This window comes from Delphinapterus leucas, chromosome 7 (assembly GCF_059928025.1).
Source record: "Delphinapterus leucas isolate spDelLeu-1000000601 "Yukka" chromosome 7, BTC_Dleu_Yukka2, whole genome shotgun sequence".
Lineage (NCBI taxonomy): Eukaryota > Metazoa > Chordata > Mammalia > Artiodactyla > Monodontidae > Delphinapterus > Delphinapterus leucas.
In genome coordinates, this window is record NC_143135.1 from 85,716,059 (window position 1) to 85,738,606 (window position 22,548).

The 22,548-nt window shown below is 36.1% G+C and overlaps 1 protein-coding gene and 1 pseudogene across 3 annotated transcripts in view; one reads left to right on the plus strand and one right to left on the minus strand.

Annotated features, from left to right (window-relative positions):
* Window positions 1–22,548, plus strand: part of DDX10 (DEAD-box helicase 10) — a 287,937-nt gene that overhangs the window by 130,429 nt on the left and 134,960 nt on the right. The window lies entirely within an intron of this gene.
* Window positions 1,793–7,078, minus strand: LOC111168072 (small ribosomal subunit protein uS5 pseudogene; annotated as a pseudogene).

Here is a 22,548-nt window from a genome sequence, read left to right on the forward strand (position 1 = left end):
TCTGAGCTGCAGTTATTAGATGTTCTAAAAGTGTAGTTCAAGTTACAAACCAAAGAATCATCTCTCCCGAATGTTTGTTTCCTTTCTTGAATGAATAATTTTCAGACTTTTTTTTTTGGGGTAGAAATAAAATTAGCAAGAGAGTATGAATAGGACAACTGAATTGTTCTATTTTTAATATCTCTTCAGAAGTTTTTAAAAGTTGCTTCTGTAACGTCATAAGGATTTTGTTTCCATTGGCCATTGGGAGTTAAGAGCACAGTCATCAGAAGAGATTATTCTCACATTTTCCTCTTTGACCTTCACAAAGGTGCATTTCCTTCTTGAAAATGCACAAAGGTGCATTTTCTTTGACCTTCACAAAGGTGCATTTTCTTTCTTCAGCTAATGTGGAACATGGAGTCCATTTGTTTAAAGGGTTGCAGCCTTAGGACACAAATATAACACATCAGCTCTTCCAGTTAATTTCTGGCAAGCTCAGGTGATGACTTTGATACGTTGGATCATGTATGGTATGGATATGGGACTTGGTTACCTTAGAAACCATCTTTTTTCTTAGGTTTCTGCTTAGGAATTGTGATTCTTACAGGCAATTCTGCAGAAGATTTTCAGATTTGAATTTGGATGTAGAGGACTCACCCACATTCTTCAGAGAAAGCACAAGCCTAGAATTCTTCTCCCATTAATTCATTCTGCAATCGTTTTTAAAAACCTGGATATGGTTAAAATTTGTATCATCAGTTTTTCTCATCTGCAATTAAATTCTAGTTAGATTATTTCTAAACCACAAATTCTGCAGTTTCATTGTCCCAGGATCACTTTCTGCTTGCTTCTGTTCTATACATTTAATTAATCTGTGGTAGTGTACCTGAGGCCACTATTCATGCACTATATTATCCTCATAACTGCTATTTTTTGTACATGTTTGTTTGGACGTTACTTATATGAAAGCAATTAATTTGACTAATCCTGTGGAGAGAACTGAATATTCTTTTTCTCATCAATACATCATTAAAGTTGCAAATGAAAACTTTTTATAGTGACCCAGTTTGCAGTGTCTACCAACCAGTAGGAGGCTGGGATCAAATCTTCTTGAGACCATTTAGAGTGTGAGGAAGATGGAGACAGACACTTGGGAATATAAAAAGAATCCCACAGAAGAGTGGGATAGGAGGAAAGCCAGAGAGAGTATCAAGAAAGGAAGAGTAATCAGTGATATCAAATTTTGCCTGACAGGTTAATTAATTTCTCCTAGATCCATCCCTTCCTTCCTGCTCACTGATGCGGCCTGAGTTAAGGTCATTTCTCTATTTTTCACACATATATACTCTGTCTGAAATATCCTTTTTCAGTGTCTACAACATTATGAATTCCTGTTAAACCTATAAAACTTCAATTGTTCATTGCTTCTTTGAAACTGTTACTAGCTCCTGTTCCCGGTGATTTCCTTCTATCATGTATAGGCTTCTGTCATTGAAATTATTTACCAGGTGTTAAAATCATCTCTGTGACTATTTCTCCCATTAGACTGAGCTTTTTAAGATAGGGACTGTTTTAATCAGTCTTGGACATCTAGTGCCTAACACAGTTTGGCTTTAATGGAAGCTTAAAAATAATCAAGAAAGAACTGCAAAGACTCAAAAGGGGTCATTAATTTTAGCAATGAGGCAATAATTGGTGACCTTTCCCAGAGCAATTTTAATCAAGTAGTGGAGGTAGAAGCCATATTGAAGTGGGTTGATAAATGAAGAGATAAGTGGCCACGGTTGAGGTTGACTGTAAAAGGCATGGGTGGGAGTGGAGGCCGTAGCTGGCAGGGCAAGGAATATAAGGTGCAGAGGTCTTATACTGTGTGTAAGAAGTGGGAGGTGTGAAAATAATTCAAGGCCTAAGTCAAGGAGCCCTGCACCTTATGGAAGACAGTGGGGACAGTGAAAAGCAGCAGGTTCAGGAGGGGTGGGAGGGATCCAATCCAGGGTATGGGGGAGAGGTGAGCTTTGGGAGTGACAAGCTGTCCACATTCCCTTGAGAACGAAATGAAGAAAAGTTTAAATAATTGACTCAGAAGTGAATTTAGGGAGAGAATCCTTTATTTTTTTAAACAGGTTTAATTCACTTTACTTTTCTGGTATAAAAGCTATGTGGTGACCACAGTTGGAGCCTGGGTCCTCTGCAGGGAGACTCTAGTTTGGGTCTTTTTGAGATGGTCAGTGAATTCCTGATAGGGAGACTTGGTGAAAGTGGTCTCTGTAGAGGCTTAGGGATACAGATGTAGGTTTGGAGATGACATCAAAAGCAGCTTTGGTGGAGTTGCCAGGGAGCATTCTAGCCATCCTCAGTACCGTCTGCAGCAGCTTCTTGGGTATAGGGGCTTAGATGATGCCAGTGCCCCTAGGGGTGAGGATGAGAAGCACCTGCATAGAGCCACAGCGGATAGTCACCTTGCAAGGGACGGTTAGGGCTTGCTGATCTTGTGTCCCCAGTAGCCTCGTCACACGGGGTGATGAAGAGCCTGGCCTGGACGATAGCCCTGAGGATGGCAGTGGCTACCTCCATGGAGTGCTTAACACCCAGACCAGCAGGTTTGTAGTAAACCCCGGTGGTGACAAATGCCTTAAACCTGGTCCACTGGCCAGCACAGGTCTGCTTTTGCATGGGCATAATTTTCAAAACCTTGAGGGACATACCTGAAAAAAGTCAGTGATCTCAGATTCTGTGAAGGGCAAGGAGAAGAAAGAGATCTCCTCCAGGGACTTTACTTCATATCCTTGACCAGACAGCTCAGTTTGGTGACAGGGACCCACTTCTTGTCCTTTGCCATGCCTCCACGGAGCCCTTTCCGTAGCACCTGCCCATGATCCACTGTTATGTGTTCTCTCGGAGAAGAAATGCAGAATTCTTCAAATCAGGTGCTTTCTCCTCTTGTACCTTAAATCGGAGCCAAAGTTGAGTATACACCAGCAGCATAGGCTTGGTAGCAGTTGCTTTTACTGTGTTTAGGTAGTTTGAACTGATGAGCAGAACAAAGAAGGAAATGTCATCTGTGTATTGTTTCATTCTGGTTTTTGTGAATGTCCTTATTCACTTCAGACTAATATTATAGGTATATCTGGGAGATAGCTCTTAAAATACTTGTGAAAAATATATGTGCAAGTTGATATTTTATACTACTGTATCATTCAGTTTCAAAGAAGAAACTCTAGTCATTTGAAGATGCAATTGAGCAGGCACAATCTGTTCAAATATTCAAAATTAGATGTATTTTATAAGCTTTGAAAAGATCTTTTCAGTAAAATGACGTCATTTTTTGCTGGCTCCTGTAAAATTGGCTTGTCCTTTGTCAGCAGAATGACTGGAGTTCTGCTTCCTGTTTATAAAGCTAGACTTTTTTATCCTGAAAATTGTATTGCCAGGCATAGCCTGTAGGATACTTTTCATTGCAAGAAACAGGAAACACAACCAGAAATGGCTTAAAAAATGAGAAGAATTGTTAATTACATAATGAGAAACCTGGATGAAAGACAGTTCTATTGTCAGTTAATTCAACAGAGTTTTCAAAATCAAGGTTCTTTTCATCTTTCTGCTCTTAGTTAATATTGGGTTGACTTTTGTCCTCAGACTTGTCCCCTAATGATTAAAAAGACACTGTTACTCCAGACCAGTTAAATGAGAATCACTGTGGGGGAGTGAGGAAGTCCAGTCATTAGTCCATTTAAAAGTTCCCAGATGATTCTATCCTGCAGCTTGCTAGGACAGAGTTACACCAAATAAGATTAACCCTGGGGATTATAATCCCAGCTACTGTGAAGTATATGGCCATTTGATAGCTGAAGAAAACAGGAGTTCTTTTAGCAAGGAATAATGGAGAAGAATTAGGCCAATATTGTTTGCCATGCTACAGATGATTTATTTAAAGTGTAAAAAACAAATAATATATTTTGAATTCATGTTTGATCATTATTATCACTTAAAAAAGCTATGTAAATTGTTCCTACCCCTTGCCTTAGAGACAAATCTTCAGATAGGCAGTTTTATTAACCCAGTGAACTACAAAGAAAATGTTTCGGCTAGGAAGGAAGCAGGAGTATTAAAGCATACTTTCTGGCATTTGGTGTGTAGATAAATATCCATCTTTTAAGTAAATATAAAGTAATGATCTATGTTGCCTTGTCTAAGGATTGTAGTCGACTCTTGATCAATCAGAATTGAGTCTCTTCTTCATGGGTTATATAACATGTGCTCTTTGTTGTGGCTCTCTTGTTTTTTAATTTTCAGATGCATTCTACCTCTGCCAACATGTGCCAGAACAGAATTTGTTATTATCCCTTCTAAACTTTGTGTTGCTTAATGACGTTACCAGTTTCCAGCCAAGACATTTCACTTGTATTCGTATAGCATCTTTGGCAAGCATGTTTTCTCTTCTTTCTTGCTCACAGACATTCTGCCACTTGAGGGTCTCCTTTGCTTTTGACTCCGAAATACCATCTTAAAAGGTCCTCACTCTCCTTCCCTTTGCTCCCCATATGTTTTTCAGTCTCTCTGTTTTAGTTTATCTATAATAGTGCTTCTGGAGTTATCATCCTAAAATTTAGATTGGATCATGTTTTTACATTGCCCTATCTACCACTTATCTACAGAATAAAAATTCAGTGTGTTAGATTGTCTTTTCCAAGATAGTCATAAAAATATTTTCCATTTCACACACTCTGCTTTATACTGTGACGTTGATACTCCTCCCATGAAGAGGTGGGGTCTATGTCCCTTCACTAGAATCTGGGCAGGCTTCTGACTGTGGTGGAAGAGACACTAATGTGACCACCTAGACTAAGTCATAAAGAGTGATAGGGCTTCTGCCTGTACCTTTGGGATACTTAGTACTGGAACCGAAGTCACCATGATGTGAGTGAGAGCCCAGCCAAAACCTTCCCTGCAGCCCTTGCTAAGCTTCCAGCTCCCACCATCTTCCTGCCCTGTGAGTGATCTTAGAAGTGGATCCTTCCCCCAGTTAAGCCACCCCAGCTGACCTTTGTGGAGCAGGACTGAGCCATCCCTGCCAAGTTCGCCTATATTGGAAAATCATGGGGGAAAAAAAAATGTTACTTGCATTTAAAGTGACTAGATTTTTCTTTTTAAAATCAGCTTTGATGAAGTATAAGGTACATAAATTTCAATAATGTTCAGTATACAATTCAATGAGTTTTGACAAATTTTTGCAGTCTTTTCACAGTAACACAATCAAAATAGAACAGTTACATCACTTTACAAAGTTCTCTTGTATACATACCTTTGCATTCAGTCTTCTGTCACTATCCTTAGTCCCTGGTAACCACTGATCTGCTTTCTATTATTAGAGTTTTGCCTTTTGCAGAATGGAAAATTTGCTTCTGTGCTAGTTTTTGGCTGTTATAAATATACCTGTTATGAATAGTCAAGTATAAGTCTTTTTGTAGACCTCAGTTTTCACTAGTAAAGAGTGGAATTGCTGGGTTATATGGTAGTACATGCTTAATTTTTTTAACTGCCTGTTTTCCAAAGTAGTTTTTCCAGCAATGTATGAGAGTTTTAGTTGCCCTGTGTTTTTGCTAGTTCTTGCTGTCTTTTTTTTTTTTTAAGTTCAGCCATTCTCATGGGTGTAAAGGCATCTTATTGCTGTTTTAATTTGCATAGCCCTAATGATTAGTCATCCTTTGTGTGTTTGCTATTTCTATATCTTCTTTGATAAAGTATCTATTCAAGTCATTCTGCCATGTAAAAAAAGATTGGGTTGTTTATCTCTTTAATACTTAGTTTTAAGATTTTTTTATATATTTGGGATATGTTTCCTATCAGATATATAGTTTGTAAATATTTCCTCCTGTTCCATGGGTTGTCTTTTCACTTTCTTGATGGTGTCCTTTGAAGCACAAAGTTTATAATTTTCGTCAAAGTACAGTTTATCAGTTTTTAATTTTGTGGTTCATGTCTTTTGTGTTTTATCTAAAAAACAAACAAACAAACAAAAACTTTGCCTAAACAAGGTCACAAAGATTTTTCTCCTGTGTTTTCTTCTAGAAGCTTTATATTTTTAGCTCTTGCATCTAGGGGTATGACCCATTTTGAGTTAATTTTTGCATATGGTGTGGGGGAAGTTTCAAAGTTCGTTTGTATATTTTCAACAACATTTGTTAAAAAGACCATCTTTTTCTCATTGAAATATCTTGGCACCTTTCTTGAAAATCAGTTGACCATATTCATATGGGTTTGTTTCTGGAGTATGTGTTCTATTCCCTTGATTATCTGTCTATCCTTGTGCCAATATTATACTCTCTTGATTACTGTAGCTTTATAGTCAACGTTGAAATCAATTAGTGTTAAGTTTTCCAACATTTGTTCTTTTTTTCAAAGATGTTCTAACTGTTCCAGGTTCTTTGCATTTCCATATAGATTTTATAATAAGCTTTTAATTACTATGAAAAGGGTTGCTAGAATGGGGATTGGATTGAATATTGATTAATTTACTGACAGGAACATCTTTAAAATAGTATTTTTTCTCATTTTGCATATCCATTTACTTAGTTCTTTTAGCAGTGTTTAGTAGTTTTCAGTGTATAAGTTTTGCACACGTTTTGTTAAATTTATTCTTTGCACTAATGGTGGCATTCCAGATAGGGTTCAGTTACTAAAGAACACTCAAAGGGTCCAAAATTAGAAATTTATTGCAGGGAAAGGATTCAGTATAGCAACAGGATTAGAACGTTAAGGATATGTGTTGCAGCCAGAGGTTCCCTCATTGCAAGAGCTTTAGAAGGGCTAGACATGACCCCTGACTGTCCTCTTTGTTGATCATATGGACACATTTTTCTCTCAGATCAGGTGCCACTGATGTGTGCACAGAACCATGTAGCCCCTAATGGAGTCTAGGCTGGTACTCCTTATACTCTGCTGGTCATGTAGGCATAGTCTTTCTCATAACCAGCCCCAAAGGTAGAGCCCTCTGTGGTGTTTCACTAAGACCAGATGCAAATCATCAAATCTCACTTATCAATAAACATTGTTGACAGTCTGATACAAACTACCCTGAAACTTACCTTAAACCCATCAGTACAAAGCAACACTATTAAGCCATACATTTCATGTCTTGACAGGGATCAGCACCATACAGGTACATTTTTACTTTAGCAGAACAACTCAGGCTAATTCCAGGTGTGCTGCAGTTGACTCACATCCCTAAATTTCTCTTTGGTCCTGTTATAATTGGTATTTAAAAAAATTTCTATTTCCAATGTGTATTGCTTTTATATGTAAATAAAACATGCTTTTTGTATATTGACCTTATATCCTGTGACCTTGCTAACTCACTTATTACTTTTAGTAGCTTTTTGTAGATTTCCTAGGAATTTTTACATTGAAAGTCTTGCAGTCTTTGAATAAGTGTAGTGTTTCTTCATTCTTACCAATCTGCCTTTTATTTCTTTTTCTTGCCTTGTTGCATTGGCTAAGAACTCTAGTACAATGTTGACTAAAAGTGATGACAGCATTCTTTCTGATCTTAGAGATAAAACGTTCAGTATCTCAGCATTAAGTAGGATGTTGTCTCTAGGATTTTTATAGATATTATTTATCAAGTTGAAGGATTTCCTTTTCCTTTTATTCCCAGTTTTTATCATGAATGGATATTGAATTTTGTCAAATACCTTTTTTGCTTTCATTAAGACAATCATTTGGTTCCTTTGGTGGTGGCAGGGGTATGTTAGTCTGTTAATATGGTGAACTTGTATTGATTTTTGAATGTTAAACCAGCTTTGCATTCCTGGAATAGACCTCTCATGACCATGATTCTTTTTATATATTGCTTCGTTCAATTTGCAAATATCCTGTTAAGGATTTTTAGTTCTGGGTTTATGAGAAACATTGGTCTTTAGTTTTCTTTTTTTGTAATACCTTTGTCTAATTTGGGTATTAGGGTAATGCTTGACTCACAGAATGATTTGGAGCCTGTTTCTTCTTCCGTATTTTGCACAAGTTTATGCAGCATTGTTATCTATTTCTTACATGTTTGGTATAACTCACCAGTGAAGCCATCTGGACTTACGAATTTTCTTTGTGGGTGGGTTTTTAAACTACGAATTCTTTTTCTCTAATAAATATAGGGCTATTCAGGTTATCTGTTTTTTTCTTGGATGACCTTCAGTAGTTTGTTCTTTCAAGAAATTTGTCCATTCCATTTAAGTTACTGAATTTGTTGATGTAGAATTCTTAGTAATATTGTCTTATTAGTCTTTTAATGTCTGTATGATTTGCAGTGATGTTCTCTCTTTCATTCTTGATATTGTGAATTGTGTTTACTCTCTTTTCTCCTTGTCAGTTTTACTGACCTTTCAAAGAGCTCGCTTTGGGTTTATTGATTTTCAATAAAGACATTGTTTTTATGTTTTTTGTTTTATGATGGCAGAACTATCCTTATTCCTCATAACCTTTATAGTACAGATCCCTTCTGTTCTAATTGAATGTGTACTTGTGTTTTACCCCTTCACCTCCCAGGTGAATAATGCTTTTTGGGACAACTATTGTTATTCATCTTTGTCATTTTGACAGAATCTTAATTTAAATTGGACTCAGTAATAGAGAATAAAGATCTTGGAAGTTAGCATAAGTTGATTTAGTGTTCTGATAACTGCCTCATATAGAATTCAATAGTAAGTTAAAACAAAAAGGCATAGAGAGAATTCTCATTATTTGGATGGAAAATTTAGCCTTTTTTAAATAAAAAATTGTCTCTATAATGTGTTTTAAATATTTACATTTTTATTATGATTCACATGCTTTAGGTAATTCCGGTCTCGTTTTCTTTTGGTATATAAAAGGGGAAGGGCTCTTTTAGTACATTTATCTGATTTAGAGCTTTCTTTTCACCTCACTTCAAGTCTTTCTCGCATGCTGCAGTGGAGATGAATGCAAAGGAATCCATACTAGGATTTAACAGAATAAGTAAATGATTTCTATTACGAAAAGAGCCACTCTAGGAAATAAAGCTCTATCTAGTAAATATGGGCTTACTTAGTACATTTAACATGTGACTGGAGTTACCACAATTTTGTTTATAAAATCTTTCAGAATTTCATCTATCATGTAATTTGTAAAGAGAGTTGTATCATTATCACAGCAGCTCAAATTCTGGAATACTTCCATTGTGCTTGGCCAACAGCGAGTAACAGAACAGTGGTTATTTGCTGACCTTTTCAGATATTTTTAGATGAAGAAAGGTGTAAATAAATAAAGCAATTCTTTGATTCCTGATAAATGGCCTGGAGGCTGATCTTGTGCAGTTTACTGTACCTTTATCTGCTTGCTCAGCCACTCCTTAATAAAGATCCCAAGGGAGCAGACTGAGGCTACATCCTTCCTCTTACCCATGCTAGAAATCTTAGCAACTTCATCTTTGAACTGATCCCTAAAATTGTTATTTCTTTCAATTTTTCTAAACAGTTTTTCTTGACTCCTTCCTTCCAGCTCTCATTTCCATCTGATACACTGTAATATATTTATGTCATTTTAATCTTGCTAAAAACATTGCAATTATATCATTCTTTTGCCCCCAAACTTTCACAGAATAAAATACTCTAAACTCTTCATCCCCAGTAAATGATTTATTTGGTTTCAGTGCCTTGGGACATGGACTCATCCTCAGTTATTCACCATTTCATTCTCAATTTTTAAAAATATTTTAGTAATATTTTAAAACACACATGAAATTTCCCATCTTAACTGCTTTCAAGTATACAGTTCAGTATTGTTAAGTATATTCACACTGTTGTGCACCCAGTCTCCAAAACTTTTTCATATTGCAAAACTGAAACTATTTATTAAATAGTAACACCATTTTTTCTCATCCCTCCAGCCCTTGGCAACCATCATACTTTGTTTCTATGAATTTGACTAATCTAGATTTCTCATATAAGTAGAATTATACAGTATTTGTCTTTTTGAGACTGGCTTATTTCACTTAGCATAATGTCTTTAAATTCATCCATGTTGAAGCATGTGTCAAAGTTTCCTTCCTTTTTAAGGCTGAATATCAGATCCCTTTTTAAGAGCAGGATTTTTTATGGGAAGGGGATTGAAGATGTTAGAATATTAAATATGTGAGAAGAATTACTATAGTTAGAAGGTAGGCTGGTGGGGGGAACATTGTGGGGCTTCTGAAAGTTTCAACTTTGCTTACCCTACTTGTGTAGGGTAGCAGAATATGCCACCCCCAAATATTCCACTGGGGCATAAGGATTATTCTGAGTCAAAGTCACATAAACAGCAGATGCAAGAAGGCCATTCTGACCTTTCTTTTTCTTCTTGAAAGCAAGAGGTAAACTCTCATGTAAAAGGTGCCTTCTGGGTACCAGGTGAAAGAAAAACATTCTTACTACTAGAGATGGGGAATAGAAGCTGGGAACAATCTGTACAAACAAACCTTGTTACTAATCCTTATCTTCCTAGTCACTTTTCCACAATTAACTGCTCTAGCCCAAACCCTTTATCTTGTTACGACTTCACAATTTACGCTTCTTTATCCAACCACACATATAAGCTTTTGGCCCTAACTGCTTCTTTGGGTCTTTATTTTCCTTGTGAAGGCTTTCAGATACACAAAAAAATTACTAAATAAAATTTGTGTGCTTCTCTCCTGTTAATGTGTCTTGTGTCAGTCTAATTCTTAGGCCCATCTGGGAGAGGGTAGAGGAGAAATTTTATCACCCCCTCTCCCCCCAGTCTTGTTTCCCATTTACTGAGTTTCCGGTAGGTATTAGTAGTGCCTGGGTTTTTGTAATTTTTTAAATTTAAGTAAAATCCCATCTCAGACCAAGTTTATTTCTAATTAATAGACATACTGATTCAATAATGTATCTGCTGTCTTAGGAATCACCTTTTCTTTGCAGTCTTTGCGATACATGTTTTTTGTTTTTGTTCTTTCACTGAAGATCTGTTAAAATTAATGTTAATGTCTTTTTGGACTCATGATAACCCAGATGACCTGAAAAATAAGTTGTTTCTTTGGAGTTCTCTTAGTCATTGGTAAGTGTGTGCATGACAAAGTTTACTTTTCTTGTTATATAATAAAACAGTCTTCAATGTAAAAAAGTTCAGTCTTCAATTTGGACAGAATTTTTTTTTTTCTACTTACTGTGTAGCAAGTATGATAGTCTTCTGAAAGGATTAGTTCTTGGCCTCCTTGAACCAGAACCACCTAAGAAGTGTTTTGGGACAAATCTGATCACTTTATACCTCCAGAGTATGCCCCTGTCTTTTTCTACATGTGAATTCCAGAATCTTTAGCTACTAAGTGTTTTACAGTCTGGTGCAAAACTAAGTCCATGTCCTATTTCTTGTCAGACTCCAATTCTCTCCCTTCTCACTTTCATCCCTGCCTTCATCTCAATGAAATGACTTAGAATTCTCCAAATGTGGCATACCTTTTCCTTGGCCTAGCAAATAAGATTCTCCCTGTTTGGGATACCCAATTCTTGTTTCTCAGTATCTGGTGAAATCTCCCTATTTGATGGAAGCCTTTGTCTGCGGGTTCCCTTTTTTTTTTTTTAAATGAATGAATGAATGAATTAAGCTGCGTTGACCCTTCGTTTCTGCACACGGGCTTTTTCTGGTTGCGGCGAGCGGGGCCTACTCTTCGTTGCAGTGCGCGGGCTTCTCATTGCGGTGGCTTCTGTTACGGAGCACGGGCTCTAGGCGCATGGGCTTCAGTAGTTGTGGCACACAGGGTCAGTAGTTGTGACGCATGGGCTTAGTTGCTCCGTGGCATGTGGGATCTTCCCTCACCAGGGCTTGAACCCGTGTCCCTTGCATTGGCAGGCGGATTCTTAACAACTGTGCCACCAGGGAAGTCTCTCTGCCAGGGTTTCTTACCTGAACCTCAGAACTCAATGATTTGAATGACCGTTTCTCAGTTTTTTTAAAGATGGTGTATGAAAAAAAATAAAGATGATGTATGAATATTATCATTCTAGACGTATAAGAACAAAGTTAATTTATTACCTTCAATGGATACTTTAGGGCATTAGGAATTAATTTTCTTTTGAGATCCCTACTAAAAAAGATGTAGTCTGAGTTTGTTTCCTTCTGTTGCCCTTGCACAAATTTTATATTCCTTTGGAACATTTGTCATATTAGAATTATTTGTTTGTATATTATATATTATTTTTTGTCAGCTTTTCCATTTAGGCTGGACATCTAGAGAACAGGCTGTCTTATTTATTCTCACACCCCAGTACGCGGCACCATGCCTGATATAGTGTTGATGTTCAATAAATTTTAGTGAATATAGATAGATACAGATGCTGAGGATTATATTGACTTCCTTAAAGTAGTTTAGCTTCATTTTTTTCAGCATGACTATACTCCACGTTCTTCATTCCCTTTTCAAACTTATTTTTGTATTTGCTTTCTTTCTTAAATGAGCACCTTAATATTTGCTACCCTATTCTCTACTTGTCTATATATCACACTTCAGCAATTTTCTTGTTCCTTGTGGATGCTTTGCCTGCTTAAATAGAGCGAAGTGTTCCTATTGGTATGGATTTTTGGAATCTCTAGTGTCAGATTTATAAGAAATTATGACAGCTACACGGAAAATTGTATGAGATGATGCTTTTGCCTAATTTTATTTGAATAATAATGTTGCTTTTGTAGTATTTATAATTTGTGTTATCTATTTCCATTTTCTCAGTTGATAATTTTCACTATACATTATTATACTTACCCTTTGAGTGTTTGCTCTATGAATTGATTTCTCATCCAGATGGTAATTTCCCTCCATTCTTTTTGCATCCCTATCTGTCCAGTATGTAGAGATGGAAATAGATATTGGTTGTTATTTGATGTCATTTTGTCAAGTATATGCTACGTTCATCAAGAACAAAAGAGTTAATCCTTCGAATTGGCAGAACCACAGACAATGCTGAGGTATCAATTCTCTCTCAGACTCTGGAGGATAATGACAGTACAGCTTCTCTTCATGGAAAAGACCCTGTAGTTGTTAGATTATGGACTTTGGAATGTCAGAATGGGTTCTTTGCCAGAGTGTGATTGTTTCAATTTTTGTCAAGCAAATATTAAACTAGACCATAGTTTTCTAACAATATTAGAATAAAACAAAAAATTTGTCTTCATGTCTCCTTACCTGCCTAGCCTATGAAGATTGATAGGACACATTCACTATTTTGTTAACTGCCGTAGAATCAGCAGTAGGTTTCTGTTGTGTTGTGTTGTCTTTCTCCTCTCCTTAAAGCTTGAGATAAGTGTGCTTTTTTGAGGTTGATTAGAAATATGTTTTCAAAGTGTCTGAATTGGTGAAATGTTAAACCATTCCAAGATTGGAAGTAGCTTGGCATGTGTGGAGAAAACCACATCGCTAGTGGATTAAGATGTCAGAAGACCTGTGAATCCTGACTATATTCTGTTCTGTTTCCTGAATTTGTTCTTAACTTCTTATAGCCTCAGTTTTCTCTTGTTGTGAAAATCAAATGAAAACATACACAGTAATATTTATATAGACTGTATGGAACAAATGTGAAGTGACATTACTTTCTGTGTTTGGTTGATAGGGTATTATTAGGCCAGCTCCCATTTTCTCCTGCTTGAATACATTCTCCATATTCTTCTTGCCCCGTTTATAATGCATCCAACCTTGAAAACCCTCTTCCTCATGAAAAATTTGAGTATTTTTTAGAATGTGCTAGACACTGATAAATAAAAACATAACTAGTAAATAGCAAAGTTAGAATTCAAATCCAGGTCCTTTTTACCCCTGAGCTTGTGCCATTAACCAATGTATGCTATCAACTATCAACATTCTTTTATCGTCATTAATGTTAGAATGGTGATCTTGAGAATCTTATTATTCAGAGATAACTGTTAATTAAAAGAGAGCTATAGGAAGCTTGACAAAGAAAATTATAGAAATTCTCAACATGACACTGTTCTAGGAGGTGTATTTGTAGTCAAAACAAACAAACAGAAAAATAGAATCAGTGTGAACTGAGTACTGTGTGGCCTATTGTGGCTGATGAAGTGGAACCCATCACTTCTCTGTTCAGAAAATGCAGAAATGTGTGTGGGTAAGTCTGGAACATCCAAATAATCGTGCATTAATGTGATTTAAAATTTACTAAACGCAATAATACTGTTACTCGAAAGATGGCAGGTTTTTTTTTTTAATTCTTTAAAGCAATCTTTCAAAATTTTTTTGAATTTTATTTTTTTTTTATACAGCAGGCTCTTAGTTATCCATTTTATACATATTAGTGTATATATGCCAATCCCAACCTCCCAATTCATCACATTTCATCATTTGAATTTCTTTCAAATTTTTATTAATCCATTTTTGTTTATGTACCAGAAGAAGTATCTGATTTCTTGTACAAAGTTTATGTTTACAAGACAGCAGCATTTTATTTCTCTTCAGGGAGATGTCATTCTCTCAAGTCTGGTTCTGTATTGCTTAGAATAAGTTGTTTTTCTTTTGTAATTTTCTGAAACTTTATGAGATTTTTAAAAAGATAATTAAAAGATCCCTAGAGTTAGTTGCTTACATTGCATGGAAAGAGACAGGTATGTGCTTTTAATTTTTATATGTGCACTTTAGTGAAAATTACCCCTCCTCCCTCATTAACAAGGTGAATTTTTGAATGAGAAAGTGCTAACTTAGGATACTTGTTTCATGAATTTATCTTTCCAGGCTTGAAATTTAATTAAATCACTCCCTCAGATTTAGATATAAATACAGCTCATAAGTACTGTCAGCAGAAGCTACCTATAAAACTGATGTCCGTATAATTTTTATAAATCCAACATTTAAGAAAAAGTAAAAAATATAGTTCTTAGAAAAGCCAATCAGGTTTAAATTTATTCTATAGAACTGATACTCTGCTATTACAGACACATGCGGTCTCCACCAACCTTTTCTTTTTCTTTTGGCTGTTTATTTCAGTTTCCTCTGCTTTTTCTTTCTTTCTTTTCAAACAAATGAGTCTTTGCCAGCAGCATTCTTTCAATCTATCCAATTTGCTTCAATATTGAAAGTTTTTCTGCTACCTTTGTTACTCAGGGTCATTTCCACCCAGATGAATAATATTACCCAGGAGCAGTATTTTAGAACCTTCAAGGATCTGTTTTTCTTTATCATTGCCGTTCACATTATATCTGTGAGGCATATATTATGTAAATAAAAGTTATATTTTGAAGTCATATCAAATATACTTAATATATATTTTTATATGCTCATTCTTTTATATTTTTAGGTAAGTAAATTTCAGATATTAATTTCAGCAGAAAGTTTTTGATTTTAAATGATCTTTTGCTTATACAGTAATCTCTAGGTAATAGAAACTGAGAGATAAAGCAAATGCTCATGTGTTAGAAATAAATATCTTTGGTTGTTGCCCCTGGACTGTGTTTTCCTTTTGCTAACCTGTGAGAATCACATGAAATAATTGCATTTTGGGGATATTTTCTCACTTTTGAGTTCTGTAGCTTCTCATCTCTTTTTAGAGTAAGGCATTGCTAATGGGTCTCTTTTCAAGGCAATTTCTATCTTTTCTCACTTGTGAGCCTTTTTTTTTTTTGCCTGCTTTACCACAGAATTGAAATATAAGTTGGCCAAAAAGATCAAACTCTCACAGTTAATTCAGTAGACATTTATTGAGGGCATTGTATGTTGTGTTAAGTCCAAGTACATCAAAGAAATAAAAATGAAATCAAATTAGCAAGCTGTTCTAAGGCAGTGCATTAGTTTTCTATTGCTGCCTAACAAATTTCCACAAATTTAGCAGCTTAAAACAATACACATTTATTATCTCATGTGTTTTTGTGGCTCTGGAGTCTGGGCACAGTTTAGCTGGTTCTCTGCTCAGGGTCTCACAAGGCTGCAGTCAAGGTATTGGCCAGTCTACATTCTCATCTAGGGACCTGAATGGAGAAGAATCCTGTTCTGGGCTCATTCAAGTTTTTGGCAGAATTTCTTTGGCAGCTGTATGATGTAGGCCCCAGATTTTGGTTGGCCATTGGCTGGGTGGTGATCACCCTTAGTTCCTAGAGGCTGCCCACAGCTCCTTCCATGTGGGCTTCTCCAGTGTGGCTGCTTACCTCATTAAGCCTGCAAGGGGAGTTGTAGCTCCAGTCTGCTGGTAAGATTGAGGCTTATATAATGTAACACAATCATGGAAGTGATATCTCATTACCTTTGCCATATTCTGTTGACTAGAAGAAAGTCATAGGTCCTACTTACGCTGAAGGAGACGGGATTACACAAAGGCATGAACACCAGAAGGTGGGATCATGGAGAGTCACTTTTGGATCATTCTGCCGCCGGCAAGATGTAAATAAATGGGTGATAAGTAAACCTTGAGTAATTAAAAATGGTACATTTTATTGCTTATATATATTATGTTCATGCTGGGATTAGATTAGACAGTGTTGAAGCTGGGCCATTACTGTGATTGGCACTTTGTTGAAGCATGGTTTCTACTTTGACGAGACTGTGTGCAAGCTAAGGATGAGGTCTATCTCATGAAGCCCTGTAGTCTGTGTGCCCTAGCATTCCAAAGACATACCTACATATATTTGAGCCTCCATAGTAGAGGCCAGCATTTCTTTCTCTCCACATTTTATTCATTAAGATTTCAGAATTGTCATCAAACTTTTAATATAGTTAGTTGCTTTTGCTTAAAGTAGCAAACAATGCAGACATAAACGATAAGTTTCTTATTAGGTTGAATAAAAATCTCATTAAAATAATCATTTAGACATGTATAGTGGATAATTTTTTTTAGATTTATGTGTTCTCGGAAAGCAGCAATATGTTATATTTTTAGATTTCATAATAACGTTAGGGTTTCTTTTTTTGCTTCAACTTATTCAGCTATTTAAACAGGTAATGAGATTAGTTCCATTGAATTTTTTCACCTTTTCTTATTTTTCCTCCTACTTAATACTAGGCTTTGTTTTACATTGCTCAGTTGATATCATGAATTTAATGACTTAGAACAGTGACCTTTAATTTTGGCTATAGATTAAAATAAAAGATGTCAAATTTCTCAGTGTCCTGCCTCTGCAACCTCAGTTTATTTATGCCTATATGAGCTGCTTTAATTTTAAAGATTTCTGGATTAAATTCACATTTTAAAAATATTTTTATTCTTGGGAAATATACCAATTTAATAGTGAAAGTTAAAAAAAGTTTGATATTTGTAGATATTATTGAAAGTTAAATATGTAGAATAAATCATAGTCTTTTAAAAATAATTGTTTATACATTTTTCTTTTTTTTTTTTTTAATTGAAGTATACTTGATAAGAATTCTGTTTATACATAAAAAAAACCTTTTCTATTAAGAAGAACTGCAGGGCTTCCCCGGTGGCGCAGTGGTTGAGAGTCTGCCTGCCGATGCAGGGGACACGGGTTCGTGCCCCAGTCCGGGAAGATCCCACATGCCGTGGAGCGGCTAGGCCCCTGAGCCATGGCCACTGAGCCTGCGCATCCAGAGCCTGTGCTCCGCAACGGGAGAGGCCACAACAGTGAGAGGCCCGTGCACCGCAAAAAAAAAAAAAAAAAAAAAAAAAAGAAGAACTGCAACAACAAGAAAAAGTGGGTGGAAGGGACTTGAATAGATATATCTTTTCCCCTGGCTGTATTCTTTTGATCTTGTTTTATAACATGAGTTATGAGAGCAGTGATGACAGCCTATGTGGAGAAGAGTAGGATGTACTGTACCCAGTTGCATTTATAGATGATTTATAAGTTTGGCTTGGAGGGCTGGTGTGTGTGTGTGTGTGTGTGTTTTGGGGGGCGATAAGGGAGGAGAGGTTGATTGAGAAGTGGAGATGGTGTTCTGAGTTGTGCTAACTTTCATTGTTTGGAATTGACTGATGTGGACCACATCTCTAAAATGGGGACACTAAGCTCCAATTAAAGTATAAAGTTCTTAAGTATAAACTTTCACTTTTCCATGGAATTTGTGCTTTGTCTTATTTTGCATTTTTTCCACACTTGAGTGATAATGCGTGCATGTGTGTGCATGTGTGCACACACATACACACAAATGCATGGCTAGATGCTCTGGGAATTTTAACAACCACCAACCCCTGAACCCCACCTCCCTCAAAGACACATACCACACACTTGCCATTCCTCCTTTACCCTGCTGTGTATTTTTTCCCATAGCACTTATACCTTCCAGTCATTATTCTTTGTCTCCAATGGACTGTAATATCCAAGGGAGATGTTTTTGTCCATTTTGTTCACTTTCTACAAAAAAGGTGAACAAAATATATTTTACAAGATATTTTTGTCTGTTCACCTTCTACAAGAGATCACTAGATTTTGTTGTCTAAGTCAGTAGTTGGTCACTTGATATACTATGTAAGTTATGTTGCCATCTTTTTCGTACTCAGTGTTGTGCCAGTGTGGTGTATGTCTATGTTGGCATGGTGGCGGTGGCTGTGGTTATATATACTTTCAACCTGTCACACCTCACATGATTATATTGAGATTATATTGTGGAGATAGGTAGTATGTGTAAAAATTAGCAAATGATACAAGACCTTATAAAATTAAGCGCTAAATTATATGGTAGTAGGAATTGATCAAAGATCATCCTGTTGGATTGGGCAAGAGACAGCTTCATGGCATAGGTGGACCTTGCACTGGACTTTTAAAATTATAGAGGGTGGGCTTCCCTGGTGGTGCAGTGGTTGAGAGTCCGCCTGCTGATGCAGGGGACACGGGTTTGTGCCCCAGTCCAGGAAGATCCCACATGCCGCGGAGCGGCTGGGCCCGTGAGCCATGGCCGCTGAGCCTGCGCGTCCGGAGCCTGTGCTCTGCAACGGGAGAGGCCACAACAGTGAGAGGCCCGCGTACCGCAAAAAAACAAAAACAAAAACAAAAACAAAAATAAAATTATAGAGGGTAAGGAAGGATATTCTAGGAAAGGAGCCCTTATGCTGCCTCCTTGCTGAACTTTCTCTGATTTTACCCCCATCCTTTAAGATTTATTTTTAAAAAGGAAACACACTCAAACGTTATTCACCATCTTCTACCATGATCTGGCATATAGCACATAATTAAATTTAAATATTATAATGTAATTATTTGTATACTGTTTTTTACTCAAAACAAAACAAAAAAATGTCTTAGACATATTGTTGATGTTACCTTAGAGATATTTGTTAAAAAGCAAGCAGAGAGAATGTGTTTTCTCTTTCAGTGAGGGGGAAAGAATCCTCAGAAGACAGTATGGATCTATTTAGCACCCAGTTATATTTTCTCATTAACTGTCCACCAATTTCCCATTGCCTTTATGCCCTAGAAATGACAAGTGATCCTACTGAATTTTAGTTAGCTAGGACTAATAGAGCAAAGGCTACTTCTGGAAGGGAAATTGACTATAAATGTGATAAAGAGAGAGCCAGTAATTAATAAGATGGGCAATTTTTGATACACATTTGCTGTACTTTTTCTATATATTTTAATTGTATATATGTAGAAGATCCTCATGTTTTTTGATAATGTTCACTTATCCTAAAATTTTTATACTGGTACTAGTTATAGGTAAGCATGTTACTATGTTCCTGTTTTTCTTCTAGTAAAATCATTGATCATTTTGCAGTAATGGCTGCAACCAATCTGCTCATTAATTTCCTTGTTGCAAGAGGCTTTGCCTAACACACTAGATACAGTTTGAGGAATGGACAACAAAGTCAATAAATAAGATATTTTCTAAAGTCCAGTTATCTTTCAGGGTTTATTAAGCAAATCACTAATACACAGATATTATGCCTTTGAAATGAGGTTTGCCACATAGCATCATCAAATCTTGCTGTGTTTGATATCCTATGTAGCCAATTAATTAGCCGCCTTTGCTTTCAATTGATTTTTGCTTTTCAAAAGTAAATTCCCTAGATATTCTTTTTATAGTGTTATATCTCTCAAAAAACTGCACGTGAATGAGAATTTTAGTATACTTCATTTTTGATGAAATAGACATGTAAGCTCATTACTTACATTGATTTATAAGTACATGATAATAGTCAACACTGAGTTACATTTTTGTAGTTCTTAGGTATTACCACCCTTTATCTACTTGTATATGTTTTTCAGTAACTGTTGACTAAATGGATTATAGCATGTGTGAAAAGACGTAAAATGAATATTTCTAAAATTATAATAATGAAAAGTCATAAAAATGCCATGAGCAAACATTTACTCTGTTTATGAACAGATTTCCCAAGTTCTTAAGTTGTTATAAAATTCATAATATATGTTTTTGAAAACAGACAACCAGCCAAAACCGTATGTATTTTCTTCCTTACTGATATAGAAAATATTTGAGTGTGTATTTCTCTTCATTTAAAAATAAACTATAGAATAAATTCCCAGAAGTGAAATTACTAAATCAAAGGGTCCATAAGTTTAAATTTTTGATAGATATTGTAAATTGGGCTATTTCACATTTCTGTTTGTAATACATGATACCACTTTTTCTCGTAACACAGCATCTTTTGAAATATTTGATCTTTCCCAATTACACAGGAGATAAATGGTATCTCTGTGAAGTTTTCATTTACGTTTCTCATATCATGAGTGAGCCATTTGTATTGCAATTTCTGGGAACTATCCATATCTTTTGCCTTACTGGGAGGTTGATCTTTTTTCTTACTCTTTGTATTAGCTCTGTATATTGGGAAAATTTGACCATTGCTTGGATCTAATGAATTAATTGCAAGTAGTTTGCTTTTTCTGTTGTTCTTGGTTTGTTTTTGTTTTCCAGATTAGACTATCTTTTGTTTTTCTGACTTTGGATCATGTTTTAAAAATTTTTTATGTAGTTGAATTTGCCAATTTGGTCTTTTGTGACTTCTAAGTTTCATGTCAAAGTTGAAAAGAACCTTCACTGCTCGAAGGTTATAAAAGACTTCTCCAAGCATTTATTCCAGTACTTTTATGGTTTAATTTTGTACATATAAGTTTTTGATCCACTTGGAATATATTCTTTTGTAAGCTGTGAAGTGTGGAAAAAATAAACTATTTTTTCTAGATAGCTATTTTGTTCTAACACCATTTGTTGAAGTCTGTCTTTTGCACTGACTTAATGTGCCACCTTTTATTCTATGTGAAAACCTTTATATATTTTGGTTCTATTTTTGGACTTTCTGTTCCATTCCATTGATATGTATATTTTCCTTTATCATAAGCTTAAATATTTCATAGAGCTACTCATCACTTACTCTTTCCCAAAATTCTCAAATGTAAACTAGTTTTTGTTTATTTCTTAACCTGGGGGTTTCTGGTGGTGTAAATTTGGGCAATCCACCTTGGGTTTTTTATTTTATTCTAGGATTTTATACTCATCTCCCTCCCCTTAGTCTCTTTCTTGTACCCAGAGCTCAGAGCCTGAATTGATCTAAACTTCCTTGTTGTCTTTTTGGGCCCCCAGCCGAATTTTTTTCTGGTCCTTCTTTCATAGAGTATACAGCCATTTGAGAGTTTCATAGCAGATTGATTGTTCTCATTTCTTGCATCTCTTCTGCCAAGTGTGAGTGTAATACTCAGTCCCATAGCATTTGTGGTTTGTTTTGGGTTGATAGTGTACCTGAGGACTACCCAATTTCCTTTTCCTTTTCTGACTTGGGGGATTTTTTCTTGCTAAATTAGCAATATATTTAATTATTGAAAAGCTGTTTAGTTATATTTTATCAGTGTTGCTAGGTATTTATGGTGTGAGAGCTTCTACCATGTTGCCAGAACTGGAAGTCTAAATATTACACATTTAAAACCACCTCTCCTATCTTGGCAGTGAATGAATAGTGATTTATAATTTTCTCTTATACCTAGATTAGATAATGTGTATAAAGGTTAAACTTCAGCTGGTCTTTTTTTTTTTAGCGGTACGCGGGCCTCTCACTGTTGTGGCCTCTCGCGTTGCAGAGCACAGGCTCCGGACGCGCAGGCCCAGCGGCCATGGCTCACAGGCCCAGTCACTCTGCGGCATGTGGGATCTTCCCGGACCGGGGCATGAACCCGTGTCCCTTGCATCGGCAGGCGGACTCTTCACCACTGCGCCACCAGGGAAGCCCTTTAGCTGGTCTTTTGATATTAGTATTCATCTTTTTGCTACATGTAAGCCAGGGTTTAGAAAAAACAAAAATGACATGTTTGTCAATGTTTCTAAGTTAACATTGGACACAAATTATTTTCTTTATTTTCTTGAATACTGCTAATAAGTGTTAGTAGAGGTTCGCTTTTCAAGCTTGTGACTGGTTTATTTTTGGCCAGATTTATGGTAGGTGGCTTTCTACTTAAGGGAGCTAAAACTGAAAATAGGGGCCAGGTCTGCAGTAGCATATGTTAGAGAGTATAAGGTGGCAAGATACCATTGTGAAGTTGAAAGACTAACAGCTCAGTGGTCAGACAGTCAAAGCTAGATGCCATTCTCAGTAGGATGATGAGTGGAGGTAGACCAGAGTAGGAGGACACATCTGTGATTAGAGCTGGTTGATGAATTTTGAG